Here is a 12,966-nt window from a genome sequence, read left to right as displayed (position 1 = left end):
TTTGGACATATTCAAATGTATCTTTTCCTATCTAGAAGAAAAGCAACATTTTTATTTTTTAATAACAAATGAGTGAACTAAGCATGTAACTTAACTTAAAGTACAAGCTGAAATTTAAACAAAGTGATAGGATGAAATTTAAAAGACACCTGAACAGGGACTTGAACCCTGGACCCTCAGATTAAAAGCCTGATTCTCTACCGACTGACCTATCCAGGCCCACTCCAGAAAAAAGTTTGTATATTTTTTAAGATTCTCTTCCTGTTCATCGATCTGTACCCTAAGATATGCTGCTTTCTTTATGTCACTGTGCAAACTCAAAATCAAAGTCAACACTGTCTGCGAGCACAATGAGGTGTCAGGTTACATCTCTTTTTTAACTCTATGTATAGGAAAATGGGAAAGAGCAGTGTTGAGCACTCAGCCCAGTGAAAAGCTATCAGACTTGTGCAGTTACAAGCAGGTGGAGCTGCAACATCAAGCAATTGATTTAGCTTTCTCCAAAGCTGAATTCACATACGTACAGCTCAGTACTGATGTTTATTGTCTTTCATAATGTTGATGCCACATGTGCTACAGAGAAAAGTAGAACTCACTTTGGTTCTGCTTGCTTTTTATGGGAAACATATGTTCCTGCTTAATATCACTGTACAATGCCATAATCAAGCAAAGCATCGTGCATTCAGTTTGGACATATTCAAATGTATCTTTTCCTATCTAGAAGAAAAGCAACATTTTTATTTTTTAATAACAAATGAGTGAACTAAGCATGTAACTTAACTTAAAGTACAAGCTGAAATTTAAACAAAGTGATAGGATGAAATTTAAAAAACGCCTGAACAGGGACTTGAACCCTGGACTCTCAGATTAAAAGTCTGATGCTCTACCGACTGAGATACCCAGGCCCTCTCCAGAAAAAAGTTTGTACATTTTTTAAGATTCTCTTCCTATTCATCGATCTGTACCCTAAGATATGCTGCTTTCTTTATGTCACTGTGCAAACTCAAAATCAAAGTCAACACTGTCTGCCAGCACAATGAGGTGTCAGGTTACATCTCTTTTTTAACTCTATGCATAGGAAAATGGGAAAGAGCAGTGTTGAGCACTCAGCCCAGTGAAAAGCTATCAGACTTGTGCAGTTACAAGCAGGTGGAGCTGCAACATCAAGCAATTGATTTAGCTTTCTCCAAAGCTGAATTCACATACGTACAGCTCAGTACTGATGTTTATTGTCTTTCATAATGTTGATGCCACATGTGCTACAGAGAAAAGTAGAACTCACTTTGGTTCTGCTTGCTTTTTATGGGAAACATATGTTCCTGCTTAATATCACTGTACAATGCCAAAATCAAGCAAAGCATCGTGCATTCAGTTTGGACATATTCAAATGTATCTTTTCCTATCTAGAAGAAAAGCAACATTTTTATTTTTTAATAACAAATGAGTGAACTAAGCATGTAACTTAACTTAAAGTACAAGCTGAAATTTAAACAAAGTGATAGGATGAAATTTAAAAAACGCCTGAACAGGGACGTGAACCCTGGACTCTCAGATTAAAAGTCTGATGCTCTACCGACTGAGATACCCAGGCCCTCTCCAGAAAAAAGTTTGTACATTTTTTAAGATTCTCTTCCTATTCATCGATCTGTACCCTAAGATATCCTGCTTTCTTTATGTCACTGTGCAAACTCAAAATCAAAGTCAACACTGTCTGCCAGCACAATGAGGTGTCAGGTTACATCTCTTTTTTAACTCTATGCATAGGAAAATGGGAAAGAGCAGTGTTGAGCACTCAGCCCAGTGAAAAGCTATCAGACTTGTGCAGTTACAAGCAGGTGGAGCTGCAACATCAAGCAATTGATTTAGCTTTCTCCAAAGCTGAATTCACATACGTACAGCTCAGTACTGATGTTTATTGTCTTTCATAATGTTGATGCCACATGTGCTACAGAGAAAAGTAGAACTCACTTTGGTTCTGCTTGCTTTTTATGGGAAACATATGTTCCTGCTTAATATCACTGTACAATGCCATAATCAAGCAAAGCATCGTGCATTCAGTTTGGACATATTCAAATGTATCTTTTCCTATCTAGAAGAAAAGCAACATTTTTATTTTTTAATAACAAATGAGTGAACTAAGCATGTAACTTAACTTAAAGTACAAGCTGAAATTTAAACAAAGTGATAGGATGAAATTTAAAAAACGCCTGAACAGGGACTTGAACCCTGGACTCTCAGATTAAAAGTCTGATGCTCTACCGACTGAGATACCCAGGCCCTCTCCAGAAAAAAGTTTGTACATTTTTTAAGATTCTCTTCCTATTCATCGATCTGTACCCTAAGATATGCTGCTTTCTTTATGTCACTGTGCAAACTCAAAATCAAAGTCAACACTGTCTGCCAGCACAATGAGGTGTCAGGTTACATCTCTTTTTTAACTCTATGCATAGGAAAATGGGAAAGAGCAGTGTTGAGCACTCAGCCCAGTGAAAAGCTATCAGACTTGTGCAGTTACAAGCAGGTGGAGCTGCAACATCAAGCAATTGATTTAGCTTTCTCCAAAGCTGAATTCACATACGTACAGCTCAGTACTGATGTTTATTGTCTTTCATAATGTTGATGCCACATGTGCTACAGAGAAAAGTAGAACTCACTTTGGTTCTGCTTGCTTTTTATGGGAAACATATGTTCCTGCTTAATATCACTGTACAATGCCAAAATCAAGCAAAGCATCGTGCATTCAGTTTGGACATATTCAAATGTATCTTTTCCTATCTAGAAGAAAAGCAACATTTTTATTTTTTAATAACAAATGAGTGAACTAAGCATGTAACTTAACTTAAAGCACAAGCTGAAATTTAAACAAAGTGATAGGATGAAATTTAAAAGACGCCTGAACAGGGACTTGAACCCTGGACCCTCTGATTAAAAGTGTGATGCTCTACCGACTGAGATACCCAGGCCCTCTCCAGAAAAAAGTTTGTACATTTTTTAAGATTCTCTTCCTATTCATCGATCTGTACCCTAAGATATGCTGCTTTCTTTATGTCACTGTGCAAACTCAAAATCAAAGTCTACACTGTCTGCCAGCACAATGAGGTGTCAGGTTACATCTCTTTTTTAACTCTATGCATAGGAAAATGGGAAAGAGCAGTGTTGAGCACTCAGCCCAGTGAAAAGCTATCAGACTTGTGCAGTTACAAGCAGGTGGAGCTGCAACATCAAGCAATTGATTTAGCTTTCTCCAAAGCTGAATTCACATACGTACAGCTCAGTACTGATGTTTATTGTCTTTCATAATGTTGATGCCACATGTGCTACAGAGAAAAGTAGAACTCACTTTGGTTCTGCTTGCTTTTTATGGGAAACATATGTTCCTGCTTAATATCACTGTACAATGCCAAAATCAAGCAAAGCATCGTGCATTCAGTTTGGACATATTCAAATGTATCTTTTCCTATCTAGAAGAAAAGCAACATTTTTATTTTTTAATAACAAATGAGTGAACTAAGCATGTAACTTAACTTAAAGTACAAGCTGAAATTTAAACAAAGTGATAGGATGAAATTTAAAAGACACCTGAACAGGGACTTGAACCCTGGACCCTCAGATTAAAAATCTGATTCTCTACCGACTGAGCTATCCAGGCCCACTCCAGAAAAAAGTTTGTATATTTTTTAAGATTCTCTTCCTATTCATCGATCTGTACCCTAAGATATGCTGCTTTCTTTATGTCACTGTGCAAACTCAAAATCAAAGTCAACACTGTCTGCGAGCACAATGAGGTGTCAGGTTACATCTCTTTTTTAACTCTATGCATAGGAAAATGGGAAAGAGCAGTGTTGAGCACTCAGCCCAGTGAAAAGCTATCAGACTTGTGCAGTTACAAGCAGGTGGAGCTGCAACATCAAGCAATTGATTTAGCTTTCTCCAAAGCTGAATTCACATATGTACAGCTCAGTACTGATGTTTATTGTCTTTCATAATGTTGATGCCACATGTGCTACAGAGAAAAGTAGAACTCACTTTGGTTCTGCTTGCTTTTTATGGGAAACATATGTTCCTGCTTAATATCACTGTACAATGCCAAAATCAAGCAAAGCATCGTGCATTCAGTTTGGACATATTCAAATGTATCTTTTCCTATCTAGAAGAAAAGCAACATTTTTATTTTTTAATAACAAATGAGTGAACTAAGCATGTAACTTAACTTAAAGTCCAAGCTGAAATTTAAACAAAGTGATAGGATGAAATTTAAAAGACACCTGAACAGGGACTTGAACCCTGGACCCTCAGATTAAAAGTCTGATTCTCTACCGACTGAGCTATCCAGGCCCACTCCAGAAAAAAGTTTGTATATTTTTTAAGATTCTCTTCCTATTCATCGATCTGTACCCTAAGATATGCTGCTTTCTTTATGTCACTGTGCAAACTCAAAATCAAAGTCAACACTGTCTGCGAGCACAATGAGGTGTCAGGTTACATCTCTTTTTTAACTCTATGCATAGGAAAATGGGAAAGAGCAGTGTTGAGCACTCAGCCCAGTGAAAAGCTATCAGACTTGTGCAGTTACAAGCAGGTGGAGCTGCAACATCAAGCAATTGATTTAGCTTTCTCCAAAGCTGAATTCACATACGTACAGCTCAGTACTGATGTTTATTGTCTTTCATAATGTTGATGCCACATGTGCTACAGAGAAAAGTAGAACTCACTTTGGTTCTGCTTGCTTTTTATGGGAAACATATGTTCCTGCTTAATATCACTGTACAATGCCATAATCAAGCAAAGCATCGTGCATTCAGTTTGGACATATTCAAATGTATCTTTTCCTATCTAGAAGAAAAGCAACATTTTTATTTTTTAATAACAAATGAGTGAACTAAGCATGTAACTTAACTTAAAGTACAAGCTGAAATTTAAACAAAGTGATAGGATGAAATTTAAAAAACGCCTGAACAGGGACTTGAACCCTGGACTCTCAGATTAAAAGTCTGATGCTCTACCGACTGAGATACCCAGGACCTCTCCAGAAAAAAGTTTGTACATTTTTTAAGATTCTCTTCCTATTCATCGATCTGTACCCTAAGATATGCTGCTTTCTTTATGTCACTGTGCAAACTCAAAATCAAAGTCAACACTGTCTGCCAGCACAATGAGGTGTCAGGTTACATCTCTTTTTTAACTCTATGCATAGGAAAATGGGAAAGAGCAGTGTTGAGCACTCAGCCCAGTGAAAAGCTATCAGACTTGTGCAGTTACAAGCAGGTGGAGCTGCAACATCAAGCAATTGATTTAGCTTTCTCCAAAGCTGAATTCACATACGTACAGCTCAGTACTGATGTTTATTGTCTTTCATAATGTTGATGCCACATGTGCTACAGAGAAAAGTAGAACTCACTTTGGTTCTGCTTGCTTTTTATGGGAAACATATGTTCCTGCTTAATATCACTGTACAATGCCAAAATCAAGCAAAGCATCGTGCATTCAGTTTGGACATATTCAAATGTATCTTTTCCTATCTAGAAGAAAAGCAACATTTTTATTTTTTAATAACAAATGAGTGAACTAAGCATGTAACTTAACTTAAAGCACAAGCTGAAATTTAAACAAAGTGATAGGATGAAATTTAAAAGACGCCTGAACAGGGACTTGAACCCTGTACCCTCAGATTTAAAGTCTGATGCTCTACCGGCTGAGCTACCCAGGCCCTCTCCAGAAAAAAGTTTGTACATTTTTTAAGATTCTCTTCCTATTCATCGATCTGTACCCTAAGATATGCTGCTTTCTTTATGTCACTGTGCAAACTCAAAATCAAAGTCTACACTGTCTGCCAGCACAATGAGGTGTCAGGTTACATCTCTTTTTTAACTCTATGCATAGGAAAATGGGAAAGAGCAGTGTTGAGCACTCAGCCCAGTGAAAAGCTATCAGACTTGTGCAGTTACAAGCAGGTGGAGCTGCAACATCAAGCAATTGATTTAGCTTTCTCCAAAGCTGAATTCACATACGTACAGCTCAGTACTGATGTTTATTGTCTTTCATAATGTTGATGCCACATGTGCTACAGAGAAAAGTAGAACTCACTTTGGTTCTGCTTGCTTTTTATGGGAAACATATGTTCCTGCTTAATATCACTGTACAATGCCATAATCAAGCAAAGCATCGTGCATTCAGTTTGGACATATTCAAATGTATCTTTTCCTATCTAGAAGAAAAGCAACATTTTTATTTTTTAATAACAAATGAGTGAACTAAGCATGTAACTTAACTTAAAGTACAAGCTGAAATTTAAACAAAGTGATAGGATGAAATTTAAAAAACGCCTGAACAGGGACTTGAACCCTGGACTCTCAGATTAAAAGTCTGATGCTCTACCGACTGAGATACCCAGGCCCTCTCCAGAAAAAAGTTTGTACATTTTTTAAGATTCTCTTCCTATTCATCGATCTGTACCCTAAGATATGCTGCTTTCTTTATGTCACTGTGCAAACTCAAAATCAAAGTCAACACTGTCTGCCAGCACAATGAGGTGTCAGGTTACATCTCTTTTTTAACTCTATGCATAGGAAAATGGGAAAGAGCAGTGTTGAGCACTCAGCCCAGTGAAAAGCTATCAGACTTGTGCAGTTACAAGCAGGTGGAGCTGCAACATCAAGCAATTGATTTAGCTTTCTCCAAAGCTGAATTCACATACGTACAGCTCAGTACTGATGTTTATTGTCTTTCATAATGTTGATGCCACATGTGCTACAGAGAAAAGTAGAACTCACTTTGGTTCTGCTTGCTTTTTATGGGAAACATATGTTCCTGCTTAATATCACTGTACAATGCCAAAATCAAGCAAAGCATCGTGCATTCAGTTTGGACATATTCAAATGTATCTTTTCCTATCTAGAAGAAAAGCAACATTTTTATTTTTTAATAACAAATGAGTGAACTAAGCATGTAACTTAACTTAAAGCACAAGCTGAAATTTAAACAAAGTGATAGGATGAAATTTAAAAGACGCCTGAACAGGGACTTGAACCCTGGACCCTCAGATTTAAAGTCTGATGCTCTACCGGCTGAGCTACCCAGGCCCTCTCCAGAAAAAATTTTGTACATTTTTTAAGATTCTCTTCCTATTCATCGATCTGTACCCTAAGATATGCTGCTTTCTTTATGTCACTGTGCAAACTCAAAATCAAAGTCTACACTGTCTGCCAGCACAATGAGGTGTCAGGTTACATCTCTTTTTTAACTCTATGCATAGGAAAATGGGAAAGAGCAGTGTTGAGCACTCAGCCCAGTGAAAAGCTATCAGACTTGTGCAGTTACAAGCAGGTGGAGCTGCAACATCAAGCAATTGATTTAGCTTTCTCCAAAGCTGAATTCACATACGTACAGCTCAGTACTGATGTTTATTGTCTTTCATAATGTTGATGCCACATGTGCTACAGAGAAAAGTAGAACTCACTTTGGTTCTGCTTGCTTTTTATGGGAAACATATGTTCCTGCTTAATATCACTGTACAATGCCAAAATCAAGCAAAGCATCGTGCATTCAGTTTGGACATGTTCAAATGTATCTTTTCCTATCTAGAAGAAAAGCAACATTTTTATTTTTTAATAACAAATGAGTGAACTAAGCATGTAACTTAACTTAAAGTACAAGCTGAAATTTAAACAAAGTGATAGGATGAAATTTAAAAGACACCTGAACAGGGACTTGAACCCTGGACCCTCAGATTAAAAATCTGATTCTCTACCGACTGAGCTATCCAGGCCCACTCCAGAAAAAAGTTTGTATATTTTTTAAGATTCTCTTCCTATTCATCGATCTGTACCCTAAGATATGCTGCTTTCTTTATGTCACTGTGCAAACTCAAAATCAAAGTCAACACTGTCTGCCAGCACAATGAGGTGTCAGGTTACATCTCTTTTTTAACTCTATGCATAGGAAAATGGGAAAGAGCAGTGTTGAGCACTCAGCCCAGTGAAAAGCTATCAGACTTGTGCAGTTACAAGCAGGTGGAGCTGCAACATCAAGCAATTGATTTAGCTTTCTCCAAAGCTGAATTCACATACGTACAGCTCAGTACTGATGTTTATTGTCTTTCATAATGTTGATGCCACATGTGCTACAGAGAAAAGTAGAACTCACTTTGGTTCTGCTTGCTTTTTATGGGAAACATATGTTCCTGCTTAATATCACTGTACAATGCCATAATCAAGCAAAGCATCGTGCATTCAGTTTGGACATATTCAAATGTATCTTTTCCTATCTAGAAGAAAAGCAACATTTTTATTTTTTAATAACAAATGAGTGAACTAAGCATGTAACTTAACTTAAAGTACAAGCTGAAATTTAAACAAAGTGATAGGATGAAATTTAAAAAACGCCTGAACAGGGACTTGAACCCTGGACTCTCAGATTAAAAGTCTGATGCTCTACCGACTGAGATACCCAGGCCCTCTCCAGAAAAAAGTTTGTACATTTTTTAAGATTCTCTTCCTATTCATCGATCTGTACCCTAAGATATGCTGCTTTCTTTATGTCACTGTGCAAACTCAAAATCAAAGTCAACACTGTCTGCCAGCACAATGAGGTGTCAGGTTACATCTCTTTTTTAACTCTATGCATAGGAAAATGGGAAAGAGCAGTGTTGAGCACTCAGCCCAGTGAAAAGCTATCAGACTTGTGCAGTTACAAGCAGGTGGAGCTGCAACATCAAGCAATTGATTTAGCTTTCTCCAAAGCTGAATTCACATACGTACAGCTCAGTACTGATGTTTATTGTCTTTCATAATGTTGATGCCACATGTGCTACAGAGAAAAGTAGAACTCACTTTGGTTCTGCTTGCTTTTTATGGGAAACATATGTTCCTGCTTAATATCACTGTACAATGCCAAAATCAAGCAAAGCATCGTGCATTCAGTTTGGACATATTCAAATGTATCTTTTCCTATCTAGAAGAAAAGCAACATTTTTATTTTTTAATAACAAATGAGTGAACTAAGCATGTAACTTAACTTAAAGCACAAGCTGAAATTTAAACAAAGTGATAGGATGAAATTTAAAAGACGCCTGAACAGGGACTTGAACCCTGGACCCTCAGATTTAAAGTCTGATGCTCTACCGGCTGAGCTACCCAGGCCCTCTCCAGAAAAAATTTTGTACATTTTTTAAGATTCTCTTCCTATTCATCGATCTGTACCCTAAGATATGCTGCTTTCTTTATGTCACTGTGCAAACTCAAAATCAAAGTCTACACTGTCTGCCAGCACAATGAGGTGTCAGGTTACATCTCTTTTTTAACTCTATGCATAGGAAAATGGGAAAGAGCAGTGTTGAGCACTCAGCCCAGTGAAAAGCTATCAGACTTGTGCAGTTACAAGCAGGTGGAGCTGCAACATCAAGCAATTGATTTAGCTTTCTCCAAAGCTGAATTCACATACGTACAGCTCAGTACTGATGTTTATTGTCTTTCATAATGTTGATGCCACATGTGCTACAGAGAAAAGTAGAACTCACTTTGGTTCTGCTTGCTTTTTATGGGAAACATATGTTCCTGCTTAATATCACTGTACAATGCCAAAATCAAGCAAAGCATCGTGCATTCAGTTTGGACATATTCAAATGTATCTTTTCCTATCTAGAAGAAAAGCAACATTTTTATTTTTTAATAACAAATGAGTGAACTAAGCATGTAACTTAACTTAAAGTACAAGCTGAAATTTAAACAAAGTGATAGGATGAAATTTAAAAGACACCTGAACAGGGACTTGAACCCTGGACCCTCAGATTAAAAATCTGATTCTCTACCGACTGAGCTATCCAGGCCCACTCCAGAAAAAAGTTTGTATATTTTTTAAGATTCTCTTCCCATTCATCGATCTGTACCCTAAGATATGCTGCTTTCTTTATGTCACTGTGCAAACTCAAAATCAAAGTCAACACTGTCTGCGAGCACAATGAGGTGTCAGGTTACATCTCTTTTTTAACTCTATGCATAGGAAAATGGGAAAGAGCAGTGTTGAGCACTCAGCCCAGTGAAAAGCTATCAGACTTGTGCAGTTACAAGCAGGTGGAGCTGCAACATCAAGCAATTGATTTAGCTTTCTCCAAAGCTGAATTCACATACGTACAGCTCAGTACTGATGTTTATTGTCTTTCATAATGTTGATGCCACATGTGCTACAGAGAAAAGTAGAACTCACTTTGGTTCTGCTTGCTTTTTATGGGAAACATATGTTCCTGCTTAATATCACTGTACAATGCCATAATCAAGCAAAGCATCGTGCATTCAGTTTGGACATATTCAAATGTATCTTTTCCTATCTAGAAGAAAAGCAACATTTTTATTTTTTAATAACAAATGAGTGAACTAAGCATGTAACTTAACTTAAAGTACAAGCTGAAATTTAAACAAAGTGATAGGATGAAATTTAAAAAACGCCTGAACAGGGACTTGAACCCTGGACTCTCAGATTAAAAGTCTGATGCTCTACCGACTGAGATACCCAGGCCCTCTCCAGAAAAAAGTTTGTACATTTTTTAAGATTCTCTTCCTATTCATCGATCTGTACCCTAAGATATGCTGCTTTCTTTATGTCACTGTGCAAACTCAAAATCAAAGTCAACACTGTCTGCCAGCACAATGAGGTGTCAGGTTACATCTCTTTTTTAACTCTATGCATAGGAAAATGGGAAAGAGCAGTGTTGAGCACTCAGCCCAGTGAAAAGCTATCAGACTTGTGCAGTTACAAGCAGGTGGAGCTGCAACATCAAGCAATTGATTTAGCTTTCTCCAAAGCTGAATTCACATACGTACAGCTCAGTACTGATGTTTATTGTCTTTCATAATGTTGATGCCACATGTGCTACAGAGAAAAGTAGAACTCACTTTGGTTCTGCTTGCTTTTTATGGGAAACATATGTTCCTGCTTAATATCACTGTACAATGCCAAAATCAAGCAAAGCATCGTGCATTCAGTTTGGACATATTCAAATGTATCTTTTCCTATCTAGAAGAAAAGCAACATTTTTATTTTTTAATAACAAATGAGTGAACTAAGCATGTAACTTAACTTAAAGCACAAGCTGAAATTTAAACAAAGTGATAGGATGAAATTTAAAAGACACCTGAACAGGGACTTGAACCCTGGACCCTCAGATTAAAAGTCTGATTCTCGACCGACTGAGCTATCAAGGCCAACTCCAGAAATAAGTTTGTATATTTTTTAAGATTCTCTTCCTATTCATCGATCTGTACCCTAAGATATGCTGCTTTCTTTATGTCACTGTGCAAACTCAAAATCAAAGTCAACACTGTCTGCGAGCACAATGAGGTGTCAGGTTACATCTCTTTTTTAACTCTATGCATAGGAAAATGGGAAAGAGCAGTGTTGAGCACTCAGCCCAGTGAAAAGCTATCAGACTTGTGCAGTTACAAGCAGGTGGAGCTGCAACATCAAGCAATTGATTTAGCTTTCTCCAAAGCTGAATTCACATACGTACAGCTCAGTACTGATGTTTATTGTCTTTCATAATGTTGATGCCACATGTGCTACAGAGAAAAGTAGAAATCACTTTGGTTCTGCTTGCTTTTTATGGGAAACATATGTTCCTGCTTAATATCACTGTACAATGCCATAATCAAGCAAAGCATCGTGCATTCAGTTTGGACATATTCAAATGTATCTTTTCCTATCTAGAAGAAAAGCAACATTTTTATTTTTTAATAACAAATGAGTGAACTAAGTATGTAACTTAACTTAAAGCACAAGCTGAAATTTAAACAAAGTGATAGGATGAAATTTAAAAGACGCCTGAACAGGGACTTGAACCCTGGACCCTCAGATTAAAAGTCTGATGCTCTACCGACTGAGCTACCCAGGCCCTCTCCAGAAAAAAGTTTGTACATTTTTTAAGATTCTCTTCCTATTCATCGATCTGTACCCTAAGATATGCTGCTTTCTTTATGTCACTGTGCAAACTCAAAATCAAAGTCAACACTGTCTGCCAGCACAATGAGGTGTCAGGTTACATCTCTTTTTTAACTCTATGCATAGGAAAATGGGAAAGAGCAGTGTTGAGCACTCAGCCCAGTGAAAAGCTATCAGACTTGTGCAGTTACAAGCAGGTGGAGCTGCAACATCAAGCAATTGATTTAGCTTTCTCCAAAGCTGAATTCACATACGTACAGCTCAGTACTGATGTTTATTGTCTTTCATAATGTTGATGCCACATGTGCTACAGAGAAAAGTAGAACTCACTTTGGTTCTGCTTGCTTTTTATGGGAAACATATGTTCCTGCTTAATATCACTGTACAATGCCAAAATCAAGCAAAGCATCGTGCATTCAGTTTGGACATATTCAAATGTATCTTTTCCTATCTAGAAGAAAAGCAACATTTTTATTTTTTAATAACAAATGAGTGAACTAAGCATGTAACTTAACTTAAAGCACAAGCTGAAATTTAAACAAAGTGATAGGATGAAATTTAAAAGACGCCTGAGCAGGGACTTGAACCCTGGACCCTCAGATTAAAAGTCTGATGCTCTACCGACTGAGCTACCCAGGCACTCTCCAGAAAATAGTTTGTACATTTTTTAAGATTCTCTTCCTATTCATCGACCTGTACCCTAAGATATGCTGCTTTCTTTATGTCACTGTGCAAACTCAAAATCAAAGTCAACACTGTCTGCCAGCACAATGAGGTGTCAGGTTACATCTCTTTTTTAACTCTATGCATAGGAAAATGGGAAAGAGCAGTGTTGAGCACTCAGCCCAGTGAAAAGCTATCAGACTTGTGCAGTTACAAGCAGGTGGAGCTGCAACATCAAGCAATTGATTTAGCTTTCTCCAAAGCTGAATTCACATACGTACAGCTCAGTACTGATGTTTATTGTGTTTCATAATGTTGATGCCACATGTGCTACAGAGAAAAGTAGAACTCACTTTGGTTCTGCTTGCTTTTTAT

General features: G+C 37.4%; 1 non-coding gene across 1 annotated transcript; it reads right to left on the bottom strand.

Moving 5' to 3' along the window:
- Positions 1-12,494: 12,494 nt before the first annotated feature.
- On the bottom strand, positions 12,495-12,567 carry TRNAK-UUU (transfer RNA lysine (anticodon UUU)). Its single transcript has one exon. It is a non-coding gene; the product is annotated as a tRNA-Lys (tRNA).
- Between the last annotated feature and the right edge of the window lie 399 nt (positions 12,568-12,966).

Source organism: Ranitomeya variabilis, chromosome 1 (genome assembly GCF_051348905.1).
Source record: "Ranitomeya variabilis isolate aRanVar5 chromosome 1, aRanVar5.hap1, whole genome shotgun sequence".
NCBI classification, from domain to species: Eukaryota; Metazoa; Chordata; class Amphibia; order Anura; family Dendrobatidae; genus Ranitomeya; species Ranitomeya variabilis.
The sequence above is the reverse complement of the archived record's forward strand: the minus strand, read 5'-3'. Positions and strand labels throughout refer to the sequence as shown.